This window comes from Falco naumanni, chromosome 5 (assembly GCF_017639655.2).
Source record: "Falco naumanni isolate bFalNau1 chromosome 5, bFalNau1.pat, whole genome shotgun sequence".
In the NCBI taxonomy this organism is placed as follows: Eukaryota; Metazoa; Chordata; class Aves; order Falconiformes; family Falconidae; genus Falco; species Falco naumanni.
The window spans coordinates 52,405,191-52,423,458 of NC_054058.1; positions in this window are offsets into that span (position 1 = coordinate 52,405,191).

Consider the following 18,268-nt stretch of genomic DNA (forward strand, 5'->3'; position numbering starts at 1 on the left):
AAGTTACCTGTTAAAAGATGTGATTGAACACAGATTTAAGCCCGGTGAGCCATGTGTGACATTGCTATTGATTTCAAAGACTTTTTGAGCACTACCTTATCATAAAAATTCATCTTTTTATTAATCATTTTTATTTTCTGTTGAATTTCTGCAGTTCCGTGCATTTGGATGATACACCAGTGAAATAATTTTAATCTTCAGGTTATTGATTCTGCATTGATTGGTTTCAGACCCTCCATTGGAATATTCATTGTTTAAAGCTTGTTATCTCCATTTGGAATAAACCATTAAACTGTTCTAGTTGCCTTGTTGTATCAAAATATTGGGGGAAATCTTAGGTTGATCACATTGCCAATACAGTCTGAGGAAGACGATAGTAATATTTTTAGTCTCCCCCCCCTGCTGTCGAAACTGAAAATGTTGAGCCTGAATTCTTTGTTAAGACTTACCCATGGAATGAAAATTCTGTCTGTGGTAGCATATGGAGTACCTGTCCATTTGTGAGCATATTACACACTTTCTTTAAACTAAACTGGTTTTAAAATACCAACAATTTTAATTGCAGTTTGTTCACACCTCAGTAAGAGTAGAGCACTGGTAGGTGCAAAGTGACAATGTTGCTTGTAGCTAAGTTATTTAGATTTCCAGCCATGAGATCTGGACATAGAGATAATCACTTTGGGGAAGGCAGGATCCAAATCACAGTGACGTTTCTAGTTCTTAAGGCAATAAGAATTTTGTTTTCCTTTTTTTTTTTTTCCTCGTTAATGCTGACTGGGATTTGCTTTTTATGTTGGAGATCTCAGGGTCCAGATGCTCAAGAAATTGATGGGAATTGTGATGATCCTTACATGAGCTGCTCAGCTTACAGATAGATGCCATCTGCCAATAAGCAGACTTTGCAGAGAAATCATGATCAAGGGATGCATTGAACAGCCTGAAAGGAGTTTAGAACCACAAGATCCTTGTAAATCTGGAAACAGCTGGTTGTGGCCCCAGCAATTCTTTGTTCCCACTGAATGCTGACAAGTTTATTCATGGCTTGATGCAATCTAATTCATTGGGCTATTTCACAACATAAAGGTGCTTTTGTCAGTTGTTACATATTAAATTACAAGGAATATTGTTTTTAAAAATCTAATTTGGAGGGGAACAGTTGGTAATTATCTTTCTTCTACCAAATAATACTGATGTGGAAACAGTACCTATCAAAAATCTTTGTTGATCATACATGGGCACAAGCTGTGTGAAGCTGACAGTGCATTAATTAGGACATGAAACCTTTCTTTTGATAATCTGTACAAATTTAAGGTTTCTGGCTTCACCAGTAGAGATTTTTATTGCAGGGAATTGCTGATAGCTGCCTGCTTCTTCCAAAACCATCAGGATCCTGCCTGTGTTTCCCTGCCCCTGTACCAAACTATCTGTTAGTGAAAGCTTTTCAGTTCTTGTTTTCATGCCTTGTGCAGTGCCAGACAGAGTGATGGGGCTTGAGAAGAGCTTTTAATAATGATATTTCTCCTGTACTCTGAAAACCTCCACAAATAAAGAAATGCCTGTAGTATCTTCAGAAAAAAAGCCTTTTTTTTTTTTTTGGTAAATCATTAAAGGTCTTTTTTCAAAAGCAGGATCCTTATTCACTTTGTCTTCAGAGAGTTTACAGTCCCTTCATGAGCAAACGCTGTAACTGTTGGGCGAGTTAGTTAGGAGTGGGGAACCGGAAGAAAGGAATATCCTCCACCTCTCTTGCACTCTGCTTCTGACAAGGGCACGGGTTTTCTGCCGTAGTGCTCATGCAGGAAGAAGGATACCCAGTCTCCAGTTTAAGGCCTGATTGTATGCATTATAGCCATTAGATAGCACACATTAAAAAGGATTAGAGGTCATCTCTCCTTTTTGTGATTCCTCTCTCTTGGTCATGAATTAGTTCTGTCTTAGTGTAAGTGCAGACTGGTGGTTAGTGCTGGGGGATGTGGGCTGCAGTCCCAGCTGCATGAACTCTGAACCCCTAGGGGAAGGCAAGGAAGCAAGTTGCATAAGGACTCAAACATTGATTTGTGAGTACCGGGGGGAAAGAGTTAACTCCTTTTCCCCCCCACCATGTTTTAGAAGAAAGTGGTAGCTGACAGTATTTTAAATAAAGTCTACACCAAACAGCTTTACAACATCTAGTGGACCAAGCCTAAGCCCCTTAGCCGAGCACGCGGAGTCCATGGATCCTGTCCGGGTTTCAGTGTGAGACACAAGCACAAATGCTTGGACTGTCAAGACTCTAGTGCTTTTGGCTGCTGCCCTGTCAGGGAACTGGAGGGTGGAATCCTGCAGTGCCTCAAGGGGGTGAAGAGAAACAAAAGACAGGTCTGGCAGGGATGGCAGAGGCAGGCATGGTCTTTAAAGCTTTTATATATCAGATGATGAGCAGGACTGTCACCTGAAAGTTGTAATTGCTCTTTTCAGCTCTGTTTTCCAACTAGTTTGAAGTTGGGCCCTGAGCACAGCTCCTCCACCAGGACACAGCTCACTAGGCTGCTTAGTCTCCAAGGGCTCAGACTTTCTTTTTTTTTTTTTTTTTCCTGTGGAAAACCTCCTTTTGTACTCCCACATGGGAATGAATTAATTCTATTAATTGGACTAAGGGTAAAGAAAATGAAAGAGTGATTCTTTAGCCTGATGGGTGGGATGTAGGAAGAACATACTCACTCCCTACTCAGGCAAGAAATTCCTTGCTCCCCATCCCTAGATATTCAGAAATGCCCTTTCTCCCTCTGTTACTCCAACATATTCTATTGCTTCTTATTTTCAGATTTATAGATCCGCAAGTCTGGAGGGAAAGTTCAAAGACACATGGAGTATCACCTGTCTACCGGTGCTATCTTTCCCCATTCTGCCCTCAGAATTGCCACCAGCTAGTAAGTACTATTGAACAGGGAGTCAGAGTGGCTAATGTTAAATTGAGGTTCTCATTAGGAGTGGGTATACTTTAGGATAAAAGCTTTTTGCTACTTATATTGATTGATTTAGCCCTGACTTCTTGCCCTTTCTCCATTCAAATGCCTCTTTAGTACTCAAAATGTCAGTTCCTCTGTTTGGCAGATTTGCTGTCACTTGCAGTTCTCTCCGATGTCTCTGCTATCTCAAGGACTTCATAAAACCAAAGATGAGGAAAAGACCAGCCGATACATCTTAAGTGTCTCTGTTAATCAAATGAATTTACTTTAGGGGTCTCCTTGCCGTGTGCTGGTGTCATCAAGTTTGTTTATAACCTATAGAACATGAAGTTTATGCCCTGGATGATTTCTAAAACACTGAAATAGCTTGAATCAAAGTGTTCATTGTCCACAGGTGTGCTTCATATGTATTATCAAAAGTAAATGAACATTCTGAAATGCATTCTTCTTTTGAGCTAAATTGGCTGTTGAAATCTAAAAGTTTGGAAGCAATGGAGCTGTCAGTGGCTTGTCTGTCCTTGTGGATTTTTAAGGTCCTTACATCTTAGAGTTTGCAGATCTCATATACACCCAGAAAAATTGTTAAGCAGTCTTCCAATCTTTGGAGCACATTTATATGCAAGGAAGGCATTGTTAAGCACTGGAGGATAATTTATTTTCATTTTCTATTCCAACGGCAGTGCTTGAGAAAATGTTACAAATTAACAGAAAGTTATTGGTTCAGTGAGTTTAGCCTTTAATAGTAAGAACATTTGGGAAAGTAATTTGTCATGGCCTCGAGCAGTCTCTTTTAAAGCAGTATGATAGCTTTTGTATGATAACAGGTAGGTAACCTAACCTTTAAAATGAAGTTCTTCATGGAAATAAACCTTGCTGATGGACTTAAAAAGGTGATTTTGAATGCAGTCAAGCATTACTTATTTCTCAAGACACCCTATGTCTCACATATAGCTAAAATAAAAGCAGAAAAGCTTTTCAGAACACCAGATTCATTTTGCAATATAATGGGCTGTAGTGAGTTACGACAGTAACTGTAAAATAACGTCTAAAGAGAGAACATGGAATTGGATTTTCTATTAAAACTTGAATACTACCCTATGGCAAAATAGGAGGTATTGGTGAATAATCTCTAGATTTGCAATATCAGGCATAAGGGCGGTCTCACCCTCTTGACTTTAATTGTTCACAGATACAGCACTAGAGTGGCTATACTTCTCAAGAGCTATAGGGCAAACCCATATTGTGGTTATGCAGCACTGGTAAGAGGTTGAGGAGGTTCTGTGAGGTCTCTTATATTGAATGTGTGACTCATTTATTTCGCTTTTACCTCCTGCTCCCCCTCATACTTTTCATGAAGCTTCTGCACATTTTCTCTGCCCATTCCAAACCCCCACATGCTGGACATGGCAGACCATGAATGATCAGTTTTAAACATGATCTGTCAGGTGAGTGTGCCTCGTGCCTGGACTCATAGAGTGGCAGAGAGCACAGGAGGTGGTGCATTGCATAAAAAAAAATATAAAAAAATAAAAAAATATAGATGTAGTAAAAAGCCTGTCTAGAAGGTCAACCCACACCTGCAGCCTTCTTCGGCATCTCTTTTTTTCATATGACTCGGGGTGCCACATGTGGGCTCCCTTTCTGTGCTGTGACCAGTGTGTGGAGCCTGGTGTTGCAGGATCCTCCAGGCTGATATGAAGATGCTGGGTCTAGTACAGTGATGCTGTGAGTTTGCTTGGGGTGGGGAGAGGAAGGTAGTTACACATCTGCAAAGGACAGACAGTTTTCTGCCTCCTCATGGTAATGTGTTCTGGCTGTAAGGCACCAGAAATACTCTTTTGAAGATGTGAACCAATTTTATATTGTTACCTTTTATAAAACAAACTGAAGCTGTTAACAATTACTGTGATGCCTTTGCCCCAGCCAGTGTCCCTTTTAAAGCATATATTTTGCTACTAGCATTTAGCAAGTAGTTGCCAAATAACATAGGAAAACTATGTAGGAACAAAAGAAAATTGTACGTTACGTTGGTGAACAATGCTTTGCAAGGATTTTTATAATCCATGTTAATCCAGGTTGAAATTGCTCTGACTTTGCTGTAACTAGTAACAGGAATGAACACAATCATCCATTATCATTAGTCATTATTTTTTTGGGGGGGGAAAAAAAAAAAAAGATATAAGAAAAAAATCTGTTGGGAACTGGTAATGTCATCCAGGACATGGATGCAGCTTCCCTGCTTATTCCTTTTGGCCATATATAAGCTGGAAATAAAAGTACACATTGCCGATTATTTATCACCGTGTGTCTTGAAATCAGCAATGGTTACCATAAGAGTACAATTTCATTTACATGCAGAATCGTGTTCAGTATGCTGCTCATTCTTTCTGTTACAGCTATAAACCAGCACAGTTCAATGCAGCAACATCTCTCCACAATGAACTTGTATTTACCTTCTTGCTTGCAGTGCCCGTGGGAGTGCTGGGGTGGCCTCTCACACTGAGCATGCCTGAGTCATTTCAGATTTTGCGGATAACCTTTCTCTTCTTCTTCCTAACCCTTAGATTTCAGGACTGAAACAATCACAATGCTGTTTGGCACAGCTTGCTCTGAAGTTTATTTGTGTTTGCAGAAACTGGAATGCCCTGTCCTGCTCTCTTGGTCTGACTTGTGTCTTGTGCTGAGGGTAAAGTCAGTATCAGCATCTGTTCTGGGCTAGACTTCATGACAAGTGATGTCTGAAAATCCCTTTTAAACCCTGTTAGTGGTACGAATGGCAAGACTCATTGAAATAATTCTGGGTTGGTTTTGGTTTGTTTGGTTTTTATTTTTTTTTTTTTTATTTGACTATGTTTTGAGACATATGATCTGGCAAGAGATATGAGATCAACTTCTGGACTTGATAGTATCCCTGATTCAATGTAGTGGTCAATGCCTGTGTATAAATCAGTATATTTTTATTAAATTTTAAGACTGTATTATATATCCTTATCAATATACTCAGCTGAGGTTATGGTCTCTGCTAATAAGGATTCATTTCCAATACACCTGTGGTATCTGGGTGGCTGATGGTGTCTGAGTGCTTGCATTTTGAAAAACGGAGAACTGAGAAAAATTAGCATATTGAGAATAATCTCAAAATATTTCAGAACAGCTTGTCCTTTGAACTTCAAATGTAGCTGGAAAAAACCTTGAGACCAATTTTAAAGAGGAAGAAAAGTATTTTGAAAAATTATTAACTTGCAAATAAAGCAGAGAAACATCTTCTGATCTTGTGCAAAAAAAAAGCCACTGTGATTGGAAGCTTCCACAAGTCATTGCTTTAGTTACCACCTGCAGTAACATTAAGTAAAGCAGAAATGGGTGGGAGCATGGAAGAACATATGGTAGAGACTGACCCTCTCTGCCTCCTGGTTCATTTCTATTCTAATTTCAATGTCCTGAAAAAGCAATTAGTTCTTTCAAATCCTGAAATCAGAAAACTCCTTTTATCTCTGTGTTTTGTGCTTGATTACAAGCTCTAGTTGAAGATTTTGATATGACTGGAGCATCTGCTAGGTGTCCTGTCCAGATGGAATCTCTAGTAAAGCTAAAAAGCTGACTTCACTCGCTCATTTCTTCTTCCCACAGTCAGAGCATTTGCTTGTTACTTCTCCTTTACCCTGATGATTATTCTTATGAAGCTTGTAGGTCTACCATTACATCTGAGACTTCCACTCCTCTGTAAGTCCGGCTGAAACTCGAAGTCCCTGAAGAAACAGACAGCCCGTCTGCATAAGCCTCATTTACCTGAGGCACCATGTTAGAAACAGGACAGCTGAGTGTAGGGTTACAGTGCCCCAGTCCCTGAAGAAGGAAAAGTGGGAGAACCTCTGCATTGTGCCTGCCATTTGTCCCTTTAAACATGGAGGACTGTAGTCAGCTGTATTAATGGTTATGTACATATGATATAATGGATTTCAGCAGGTACTTGCACTTAGGAGCCAGTATCACCTTATTTATTGCTGGTCTAGTTGATAAGAGACTGAACAGTTACATGGGTAGATACTACCGAAGGTAGAAAGGTATTGGATAGCTCTGGTAAATGACACTTTAGAGTCTTCTCACCTGCTCGATTAAAAAAGCTTTAAAAATGCAGGGCAGAATGGATGTCTGTCCCTCCATCCATTATTCATTCAGGTAAACTCATCCCATCATTACCACAGTTCCCTGAACTGATTTTATTTTTTTCTTTCTTAGATTATATTTTTGGCTGTAAGACTTTTCAGATATACCACACATTTAAAATGCAAAATCTGAGGTTGCCTGAGATCATGATGGTATCTAAGTTACCATTTTTCTTGCCCAGGACACACACATCTCTATCATTCACATCAGTAAGTAACCAGAGGGAAGAGATTTATAAAGCAGCAAATTCTGATGTCAGAAGAATGTCAAATCTGCCTTCAGCTGATGTTTTGTAGGTTTATTATTGTGTGAACTACTGTGTTCAAGGAAACAGGAAAAAAAAATCACTGCAAAGTTTTATTTGTATTAGTAAGTAAAATACTTTAGATAGGAAGCCTACATTCCAAGCAGTGGAAAAAAAATGCCATTTTGACCTGTAGAAGGGATTTTGCATTTTTTGCCCCTAGAACCTGATCAGTTTTTATCAGACAAAGCCTTTCTTACTTGATCAACTCCCTGTGCCCTCACAGATGACCGTGTTTTTCCGGCAGCCATCTGACTGCTAGAAGCTTGAAAAACAACACATGGTGAGGTAAAATAATTGCTATGCTTTAACCAGCCAAGTCTGCTTTTCTCTTGCTGTAAGCTCCTGTTCTGTTGGCTACAGAGAGCATCTGCTTTTAATGAACACAAATAAGTCAATAAAATTCATATGTATGTTATTACAAGGTTTCCTTCCCTTTCTACATAAATATGATTAGCATTTTGAACTCCAAATACCTTCTTTGGAGTATAAATTTAGCTCCCTGTTTTTCTGGCATCGCTACGATAATTATGATCATACACATTGGGAGAAGCTGCAAGGAGATGAAAATTTGGGCATCTTCTCTGGTTATTCTTGGCCTCACATAAATCCATTAATACCTCTCTGTATTTGCTACTGCAGATTTCTGTATTCGTGTTTGTATTCAGTAGGATGTCACAAAGGCTGGTGTGAGTGGAGACAATGGTAAGATTAAGATCCAAGTATGAATCTGAGTTAGTCTTTAGTAGTGCCTCCTTTTTTGGCAATTGAGATGCAGAAGGGAATTTTCCTAACTCATGGAACCAAATTTTGAGAGTCAGTTGTTGTTTTTATATTGGAACAACTTTGTCTTTGTCATCCATGGTCATTGCTACCTTTTTCATCTTGAACAGTGAGTACCAGCACATCTTCTTTTATCTTTTGTTGCTTATGAGTTTTGTGATGTGACCCTAGCTCGCACTCAGCCAAACATCACAGCATGTCCTCAGGTAGTATGCATGAAAAGTTTTATTGAGTCTATTGGGTCATCTATGCTCTTTATTCCTTAGTTTGGCTAGTGGTGTCAGTAGCTGCAGGATGATTTCATCTTTGCAATTCTACAGATCTTTTGGGTGGGAAACCAGGAGGATATAGTCAGTATTCACCCTATTTTCAGACCTTGCCTATTCACCTCCGGTGGTGATCTTCCAGTGGTCAGCTACTTCTCTCACATTCTTCTGAACCCTGTCATAACTGCGGAGAAATAGTAAGTTGGTTTTGGAGGAAATATAATTTGGTATGTTAGAAAAAAACATGTGTGGTAAGTTTGGCAAGGCTCCTGTAATGGCTAATATCATCTGAACTGAGCCAGTGCTGGTGAGACGTGCATTCCCATTCAGAACTTTTATTTAGGTGAAGACATAGTAAAATTTGATTTTAGCCAGGCTTGATTTTCAGTTTGGTTTGGGGTGACAGTGGGTGCTTGGTGCTAGAGAGCAAGTATGGTCTCATGTAAACTTATGCTCCAGATTGTTTGTCATACCAATTCTTAAGCAGCAACCAAAGGACTAATTTTGCAAGGGCTGGTAACACCATATTTTGTTGAGGTCACTGAGTACTTCCCATTGTAGGTCTCTGGTTTTGGTCGCTTATAGCCTTGTGAAAATTTCACAGTTGGAGCAAAAATATCCCTCAATAGCTGCCTCAACTGATGTTTAATTAGGAAGTATCAGACACTTCTTAAATATTCTGAAATACATCTAGAAAAAAAGGAAAAATGAACAACTGGTATTGCCTGTGTTAATATTTCTGCTGACTTTTTCTTGGAAATGTTCTAGCACCTCCTTGTTTTGGAGGAATTTGTGAGGAAGTAGCCAATTTATAAAGCTTTGAATAATCATGTTTTGCACAATGATAAACAAATTACTTGCTTTTTACCAGCCAAATACCCTAAAGATTCTGCCTGCACTGGGAATGCCCTAGTCTAGGATGGAACAAGGGGAAAAAACTGCTGCTGGGGGTTGTGCTGGGTCTTGATCCTGACATCGGAACTGGGAGTTCATCTCTTCTGTTTTTATAGTGACCACTCCTGGGGCCCAAACAGCTGGGAGAAGGGAGATCCTTCTGTGGCAGCAGAGGAGTACTTAAAGGTGGGGATGAGAGAAAACCAATAATGGAAAAAATAGCAGGCAATAGTGTAACTGATGACTATTGTAAACATGCACAAAGTTTGTGAACTTAAGTAAACGTAGGTAGGCCTATTTCTGGCTAACATTATGTGTCTACTAGCGTGAATCAGAAACCCTACTGAAACACAAGATTTATCAAAAAAAATCAGGTAATCATGGAATACTTTAGATAGGAAGGAACTCCTGGAAGTCATCCGGTCCAATCTCCCTGCTCAAAGCAGAGCCAACTCTGAAGTCAGATCAGGTTTCTCAGGGTCTTGCTTAGTTCCAGCCTCTCTGAGCAACCTGTTCCCACTTCAGCTTATTCACACTGAGAAAATGTAGATCCCCTTTCCCAGGCAGATATGAATGACAATTTTTTTTTTGTGTGTGGAAAACCTCTGAATCACTCAATGCTGCTTAGTAACATTGGGTAAAATTGTTAATTTCAGTATAGATATTGGCAGTGGATGGCAGCTTTTTGTGAGATTTCTGACACCGATTTTCTGTGAGAAAGTCACTTGTATAAAATTAAGTGTACAGGTAGCCTACAATATCTGTCTGGATTTGCAGAGCTCTCTTCTGCATTCCTCTCATTTTTGCTACAGCCAGAGATGTACTTTTTCCTCTGTCTTCCTTCCTTCCCCCCAGTTTACATGCTTCTAATCTAATGGGAAAGAGATGTTACTGGAAACTAAGCTTTCGTTCAGCTGAGCCTAGCTCTGTATGTCACCGCTGGGTAAAAGAGCCACCACCTGCTCCTAATAGCCACCCCACTCAGCTTGAGGATTTAACTTGGCAGCACACATGGTTTTCAGGGAAATCAACTTGACAATTTAACCTCACATCCACCCAAGTGTATCACAAAACACAGAAAGTTATCAAAGATTTTTTAAAATAAAAATCACTCCACATTGCAACAACAACAACAACAAAAAAGAAAAAGCTAGTTTTTTCCCTATCCCAGTTATACAAACTAATTAAGAATGTCTGAAAATCGAGCAATATGTTGATTAGCAGTATTTGCTTCTTTTAAAGTTGTATGGCAGAGTCTCCTAGATAAAAAAGAATGTGTACATTTTGCATCCAAAAATAATTAAAATTTCCAAGTAAGGACAATATTTATGTCAACACCAGTTTTGGTTATGGCAGTATACCATCTGGTGTGTGGGATCAGCAGCACAAAGTCATTTGTCAGATATTGTACAAAACAGCAGTCTTCTTTTGTATTTGTGATTTTTGCCTATTTCCCAATTCATCTAAATGGACAAAAACAAGTCAGGAAAAGCCTTCTCTTGCTAAGCTTCCCTTTGATAGTGTAAGGTGATGGATACAGATTTCCTTGTGTGGGCTTCATTAACATAGAATTTTTAATCAGTTTTTCTAAGGCAATAAGTGTTACACAATCACTCTGCCCGTGTGTCTGTGTGTTTCCACTCCATGAGAACAAAGTTTTGATCTACTGTCCAATCTTAATCACATTTCTCAGATGAAAAAAACTTCTGTTATTAAGTTACTAAAATTTAGTGCATATTGCGGCAAGTTGCCTGCTCTGTTTGGCCTCTTGCTGGCCGGTCAGCAGATGAATGGCGCTCAGCAATTCAGCACAGCAAAGGTGGGAACCAGCACCAGCACTGGGCTCGGAGGATGCGGACAGTGAGGGGATGTGGGGGGAGCTGGGTAGCACTACGGCAGGCGAAGGGGGCTTATCACAAGGAGGGAAGCTGGAGTTGCTGTGACGGGGGAAATACAGCATTGCAAGATCCACAAGAAACGTAGCCTCATGAATTCCTCTGTTGAAAGAACTTGATACTTTAAAAGTGGTATATCAAATTTAAGCCATGGTGGTGTTTTATAATAAGCTGCCAACTATGATTAAATACAATTCTAGCAGCCTCTTTGCAGTTCTGAACTCTGAACTCTGATCTGAAGCCCTGCTGGACTTCGTGTGGATGCACAGTTCTGCTTTTAAGGAGTTTGTGTTTGACCTGGGATCAGTACACTCATTCCAAACTGTTTAGTACACTGTGTGGTAGTAAATTGTTGCTCTGAAACGCTTAATTCACAATGACATTTATAGGCTTTATAAGCACTTATAACCTACAACAGCCTTTTCCTCTATGGCCACAAAAAATTGCAGATAAGACTGATGGATCATTTCTGGTGGTAAAATGGTTGTTGTGCTGTTAGATGTTCTTGTTTAATCTTTGAAGTCCTTTTCTTCTAGCTTTGAGAGTTCTCCAACCAACCTTCAGAAGAGTTATGTGAGGTCAGGAAAGTCCCGTTGGAGACCTGCAAGATTCAAGTCAGGCAGGAGGGTCTACCTCAGGCAAAAGATCCACTTTCAGGTAAAGACACTTCTAGGGGCAACTACCCCTGGGAAAGGAAAATAACATGGAGAAGGCTGAAGTGAGCAAACTTGAAAACCCTTGACTGGGGAAATGTCCTCAACTCTTCACAGTCAACTCATCAAGAAAGTACTGCAAAGGAATTGGTTTTGTGACAAAGCTGGGTTACTGTCATGGGCAGTCAGAGAGGACAAAGTGCTTTACAAGTGCCAGACACCTTTGGACCATTCGGTGTAGTATTGGAACTCTTCCATTTTGGGATGAAAGGTTGGGAAAAGAATTGATAATTTAATTTTTCTTAAATGTGGATTGTTTTGCTTAGCTCAGCATTTGTTCCTTTCACAAGTTAGTTGAAGAGCAATGTAATAGCGGTGTTGCTCAGCTCTTATATATTAATTAATAGCTGCGCATGGATCTGCAAGACCTTTATGAAGATGGATCCTATGACTATTGCAGTTTCACAGAATGGAAGTTTGAGGAACAGAGAGAGATAATGACAGACCTTCTAGATGACCTCAGCTAAAATGGCAAAACTGGAAGTATACACATTTATTGCCTTTTCCCCCACCATTTCCCACCAGATATGTGTTATAGTTACTTCTACTTTGAAGAGAGAATAGGAACTTTTAAAGGGCTTTTAGAACCTTGTGTGCTATGTTACAATGCCAATTCTTTCCTTGAAGGTTAATAAAGTCACATAACTCGTTTTACATGTATTAAGAGGTGAAGATTCCAGAAAATGAAGCCTGAATACAGGAAAAAACCTAATACCATCTCCTTCCTGAGTAGGTTTTGCTTTGGTGTCTCTGTTCTGGAGTGAAATGAGTATTTAACTAAATGTCTTAAATGAGTTTTGCACAGAAATGAAAACAGGCCTCCTCTTTAATGCAATCTAATTATTTTTTTTAGAAAAAATTGATTTTCTTTTAAATATTTACTGACCAAATGTTAATTTCCCACATTGAAAACTAATATTTACCATTGTCAAAATTATCATGGATCAGTACTAAACTTCCAAGAACAGAGTCATGCACATAATGCCTGATGAAATACGGTGACATAAATGGAAACCATTGGTCTTAAAAGGGGCAGAGCCAGTGGCAGGATCATTTCTGTGACACTCAATAGTATTTCTTTACTCCATGCACTTCAAGGAAAGAAGGGACTGCGATGCCTTCTTGGGTTGTCTATGCAAACAGGCAGAGAGGTTCACATGGGTACCCCTCCAATAACAGTTATTTGTAAGATGTATTTTCTAGCAATGTATTCAGGCATGATTCATTAATAGTAAAAAATGGAGTGTCCAACAATTTCCATGATAGGTGTTTCAATATTTACTCATCCTACCCATAGTAACTACTGTTTTTTTTCACCTTGATTAGGTATGGTTTCTTTTTGAGTCACTGGCTCTGATTATGCCTTTAACATACGCATTTTACAGATGGACATGCAAGATGAATGTCTTCCAAGATGTTAAGAATTCATCATGACCCTGACGAAAACCCATGTCAAAATACATTATTATACTTTTCTGCTACATCATGCCAATGCATAACTCAGTAAGTCAACTCTGGTTAGGAACTTCAAGGTTGAGTACATTTGAGTAAGAACAAAAAGTCCTTCTGCATGTAATAAACAAAAATGTTATTCCTATTTTATGTTTAATTGAAAATTGATCTAGCTTTGTTGAAGAGTAATAAACATTCCTGAGATAGAGTCTTTCTGAAAAAGAGCAGAACATGCAATAGTGAGAATTCTTTTGATTCTGAAATTGTGTTTATCCTGGATATGTCTAACATGCGTATAATATGATTCAAGCTTAGTGCAAGCCAGAATTAGAACAGCAGATTGCTTACTTTTAGGAAGACATGTAATCCAGGGCTTTACTGTTTACATTATTTGTGTAATTAGAAAAAGGCTATGGATGATGTCACTGTTTTAATCTCCAACAAACTGGAGCATTTGATAACCTACTGACATTGAAGTCCAGAAGGTTGTAGGGCACATTTTAACTAATCCATAACTAAAAATAATTAATTTGTCTTTTTACGTTGTTATATAACATTGTTACTGGAAATGAAAATGCATATTCTTAATTATTTATTTGATTACTTTTTTGGAAAGTCAGTTGTTCTTTTTCAAGGGTAATATGAGGATCGTGCCTAATATTTGCACAACAGCAGTTCAATACTTAGATTCTCAGAGAAAAGACTGCTTGTTTCATTTTCAGATCTTGTCTAACGATAAATTCTGAGTTATCACAATACACACTTCAGCCTTTGTCTGCCCTATGTCTGTTGTTCAAATCTAAATTAAGTCATTTAACTCAGTGATCATAAATCATGATTTAAATCAGTGATCAGGAAAGTTTAAACTATGTATTTGTTTTTAACTTCTTTGCATATTTACATTTCATTTAACATTCTGTATAATGGCTTTCCCAATACAACTCATTTGAATCCTCGCTTTCAGTTAAATGTAACCTTTACACTTGAAGATTCACCTTGACATATAAAAAATAAAATCTCTTTACTCTGAACAACTTTTACAGCATTCCATATATTTATAATTGCTTTTTAAGTGTTTTCACTTACTGTTTTTACATTACTTTGCAACTAATATCTATTTTGGAAATTGTGCCAAGCTGCATTTGATTGGAAATCAGGATCCACTTACACACAAAGCAGATTTCCTTTCTATTGAATTAGAAACCATTCTTCACTTCTTTAATAAAAGCAATAAAAATAGTAGGTGCTTATATGACTCTGTCATATGGAAGAAATACTGGCTGTACTTAATGGTTTAGCTGAATGAGGAGATGATGAAGTCTTTCAAAGATTTAGAATTAATAGATCTCCTCAATCTTTTTTTTATTTCTGAACTAGAAGAGTACAAAATTTATCACTTTCTTGACTTTTTGTTTTTCAACCAAATAATCTTATTCATAGGCAGAAAGACAATGTCCTGAAAAAAATGATTTGACTTTTTAGTCACTTTCTCCTCTAGACAACTAGCCTATATAGTCCATCTTTCTTTAAAATTCCTGCAAACTGATACTACTTTCATGATTGAAATTTGCTATGGTTGGTATGACCGATGGGTAATAACCAGGTGCCTAGTGGTGTTTTCTGTTTTTAGGCATTTAATTTACTACTTTATATCTGGAATAGTGGCAAGCACTTTCTTGATCTACCTCTTTGGAAACTACTATATAATTTCAAACTTTGGCAGGTTTTTTTGTGCAATATTTTTGGGGGTCTTTCCACAGCTCAGTGGTGTTCTTGGGAGATTCAATCCAGCTATCACCTAAATTTTGTTTGATAGTAAATCAAATATGAGAATCTTGATATAGAACAGCTAGCAAGCCTCTTCCAAGTAACCCATGCAATTAATAATCTTTCCAATATACATATTAATAACACAAAGATAGATTCATGACAAGTAGCAAATTTCAATTAGTGCTATATTTTGTGATAAGACCTGAGGGTAAAATAATGAACATGATTCAGAACAAAGAACAAGCAGGTGATTCAATTCATTCACCTATGCCAGCACTGTTTGCTATTGCCTTCAGAAGAATAATACTTCTAATGCAATTTCATTTTTCTTGCATGTTTTTTGAACATTTACCATGGAACAAAATGCACATTTTACCTTTTTTAACCTGTTAACACTGGAACGGCTTGAGAATTCCCCATATGGATTCTGTTTGGATACTTGTCTGTGCTATAAAAATCCCCTCTGAAGAATAACAAAAGACTTTGAAAAACAAAAACCGGTAATGAAACCAAATATAAGCTTGTTAAGCAGAGAAAAGGAAATTGATGCTGGCTGGAAAAATGAGAAATATTAGTGTTTTTTCCATTACTGTGATTTAATTCCTTAATAAGATACATAAAACTGTGTCATTTTTATGAGGCTAGAGTAGGCATAAAAATTAGTTATTTTGCCACTGATTCTGTACCAAGTTTCAAATGCACCCACCATCCAGGAAATGGGGAATTGCTCTTTGATGCTATAAACATAGCTATTAATTAATAAATTGATTAATTAATTAATTTTAGGCTTCATTCCATCTGAATTACTCTCATAATTTCAAATTAATTTTAAACATATTTATGAAATTTAAACTATAATTAAACTAAAAATATTTAAATGAAAGTAGAGGAACATTACAGTTTATTAATAACACTGACAATTTTAATTTGTTAGGAATCTAACAAAATAATGGTCAAGCAACTTGGAGCAGGCAGCATAATTTCCATTCTAAGTAATGCAAGACTGATATATTCTGCAGGATGCATGGGATCTTTGGAAAGTTCACCTCTTGGCATGTGCTCTGTGAGGGGCCATTATTAATTTCAAATATTAATCTAAAAATGGTCATATGGAATATTTAAACTGAATTATGGATTAAATTTTGTTGCTGGTATAATACCACATATATCTGTCTGACTAGAAATGCCCATTCCTGCTTAAATTCTAGTACACAGGAGACATATAAAGGTGATTTGTTCCCAAAGGCCAGCAAAGGATCATTTGTATCCTAGGTATGCATGAAATATTGCAGATAGCAAGTTGAACAATCTTTTCTGGAAAAAGACTTTTTCCTATGTTACTTTTATATGAAGATAAAATATTCTGGGGAAGTAGCCTTTATTACAACATCTCCCTTACTTCCAAAAGAGGTGAAAATTGGAAGAGGAGAACAAGAGGCTCTTTCAGGTACGGTATCTTATCACTGTCTCTGTTAGCTGCTTTTACAGAGGCAGTCATGCCCCCCCCTTCCCCACCATCTGGCTGTACATCCCTGCTGCTTCCCTCCAGCTGGGTCTAGTGCTTGCCCAGCCCTTTAAAAGCAGGGTTAGCTTCCCAAAACACCAGCAAATTAACCCAGAGGAGAAAAAGTCTGCTGCTGTCAAAGGCTGCGGTTTCAGTGGACTGAACTGAATTGCATGGTGGTCAAAGTGCCAGTGCACCAGAAAAATGAGATGAGGAGGTCCAGAGTAAAAGTGGGCTGTGTGACTGGCTTGAGCACCACAAAACTTCATTCTACCAGCCTTGAAGTGGAGCCTGCAGCAAGACGTGTGTGCTTTCAAGTGTGGACAAGAACTTGCTGATGGAAAAAGGAATTACAGTTACCTGTGCTTGTATGATGCAGAATATTTATTACTTGTTCTTAGGCCTTCTTTCCCTTCTAGCTTATGCAGCCAACCATATCCCAGAAGTAAAGCTAAAATACGTTAGGAGACAGGAACCAGTCTGCAGGATGTTGTGGTGTCTCTTTGGACACGTGGGTATTTGGGAAAGTGAATGCAGACCAAAATAGCTACAGCTCTAAAGCTCAGACACAGACAGGTTGTGCTGACTGAGGCTGGACATGGCTGAATCAAGAGAAACACTTCATAGCAGCCTTCTTTTTGAGTGAGCCTGCATTCAGCTGTATGGAAAAAATACAGAGAAGGCAAGGGTATAATTGTCAGTGACTTGAAAGTGAGATTGCACAAAGGAGTACTTCAAAGGCAGTGCAAGGAAATCTGACTGTGTGCGTACACAGCTTGACTGCTTGCCACCTCTGCATCTGCAGCATCTTTGTAAATAATTTCCTGCGTGGAGACCCAGACATTGTTTTGTGTTATTTATTATTCAGTATGCAATTCCTGAACCACTGGGGAGAGTGAGTTTGTTGCTGCATCAGAGGGACTTGACTGAGCAGAAAGTAGAAAGACTGTATGGTTCAACATGTTTGTCATGGATAAACATCAGCACTACATTCATAATTCCACTGAATTTGTGATTAAAGTGCTATTTGCAACTGGGTGGTAATAGATTACATACCAAGAAAGTAAGCAGTTTCCTGTTGGCTAAAGCTATATGCAGACTGCAGCATGAATTGCAGTAGCTCTATATGAAGACAATGAAAGTATTAAAAAAATTCTGTTACCTCTTTCTGAAGAAAGGTTTACATTTGTTTACAATTGTAAACAATTTGAACTTTCAAATAAAACATTCGGACATATGATATATATGAAAATATACGATAAAAAAATGTATTTCAGGTTGCCCATTAAACCAAAACCAAAATGCTTCAACATCTGTAATGTTTGTGCCATTGGAGCATTAATCTGCTAGGAACTGAACTCTGTAGTACACGGGCTTTTGAAGCGGTTATGTCTTTTTCTCTGAGTTTCTCAAAGCTTCGGTTTTTCCCTCCTGGGAACACTTTGCGTGTGGCAGAGGTGTGGATATCCAGAGAAGAAAGCTTCTGCAGAGCTATATACAGGGGTTCCTTCAGCCAGAAGCTGAAAGTAGTCCCTCACCAGTTAGGCTTTCCTGTATGTGCATGCTGTAGGA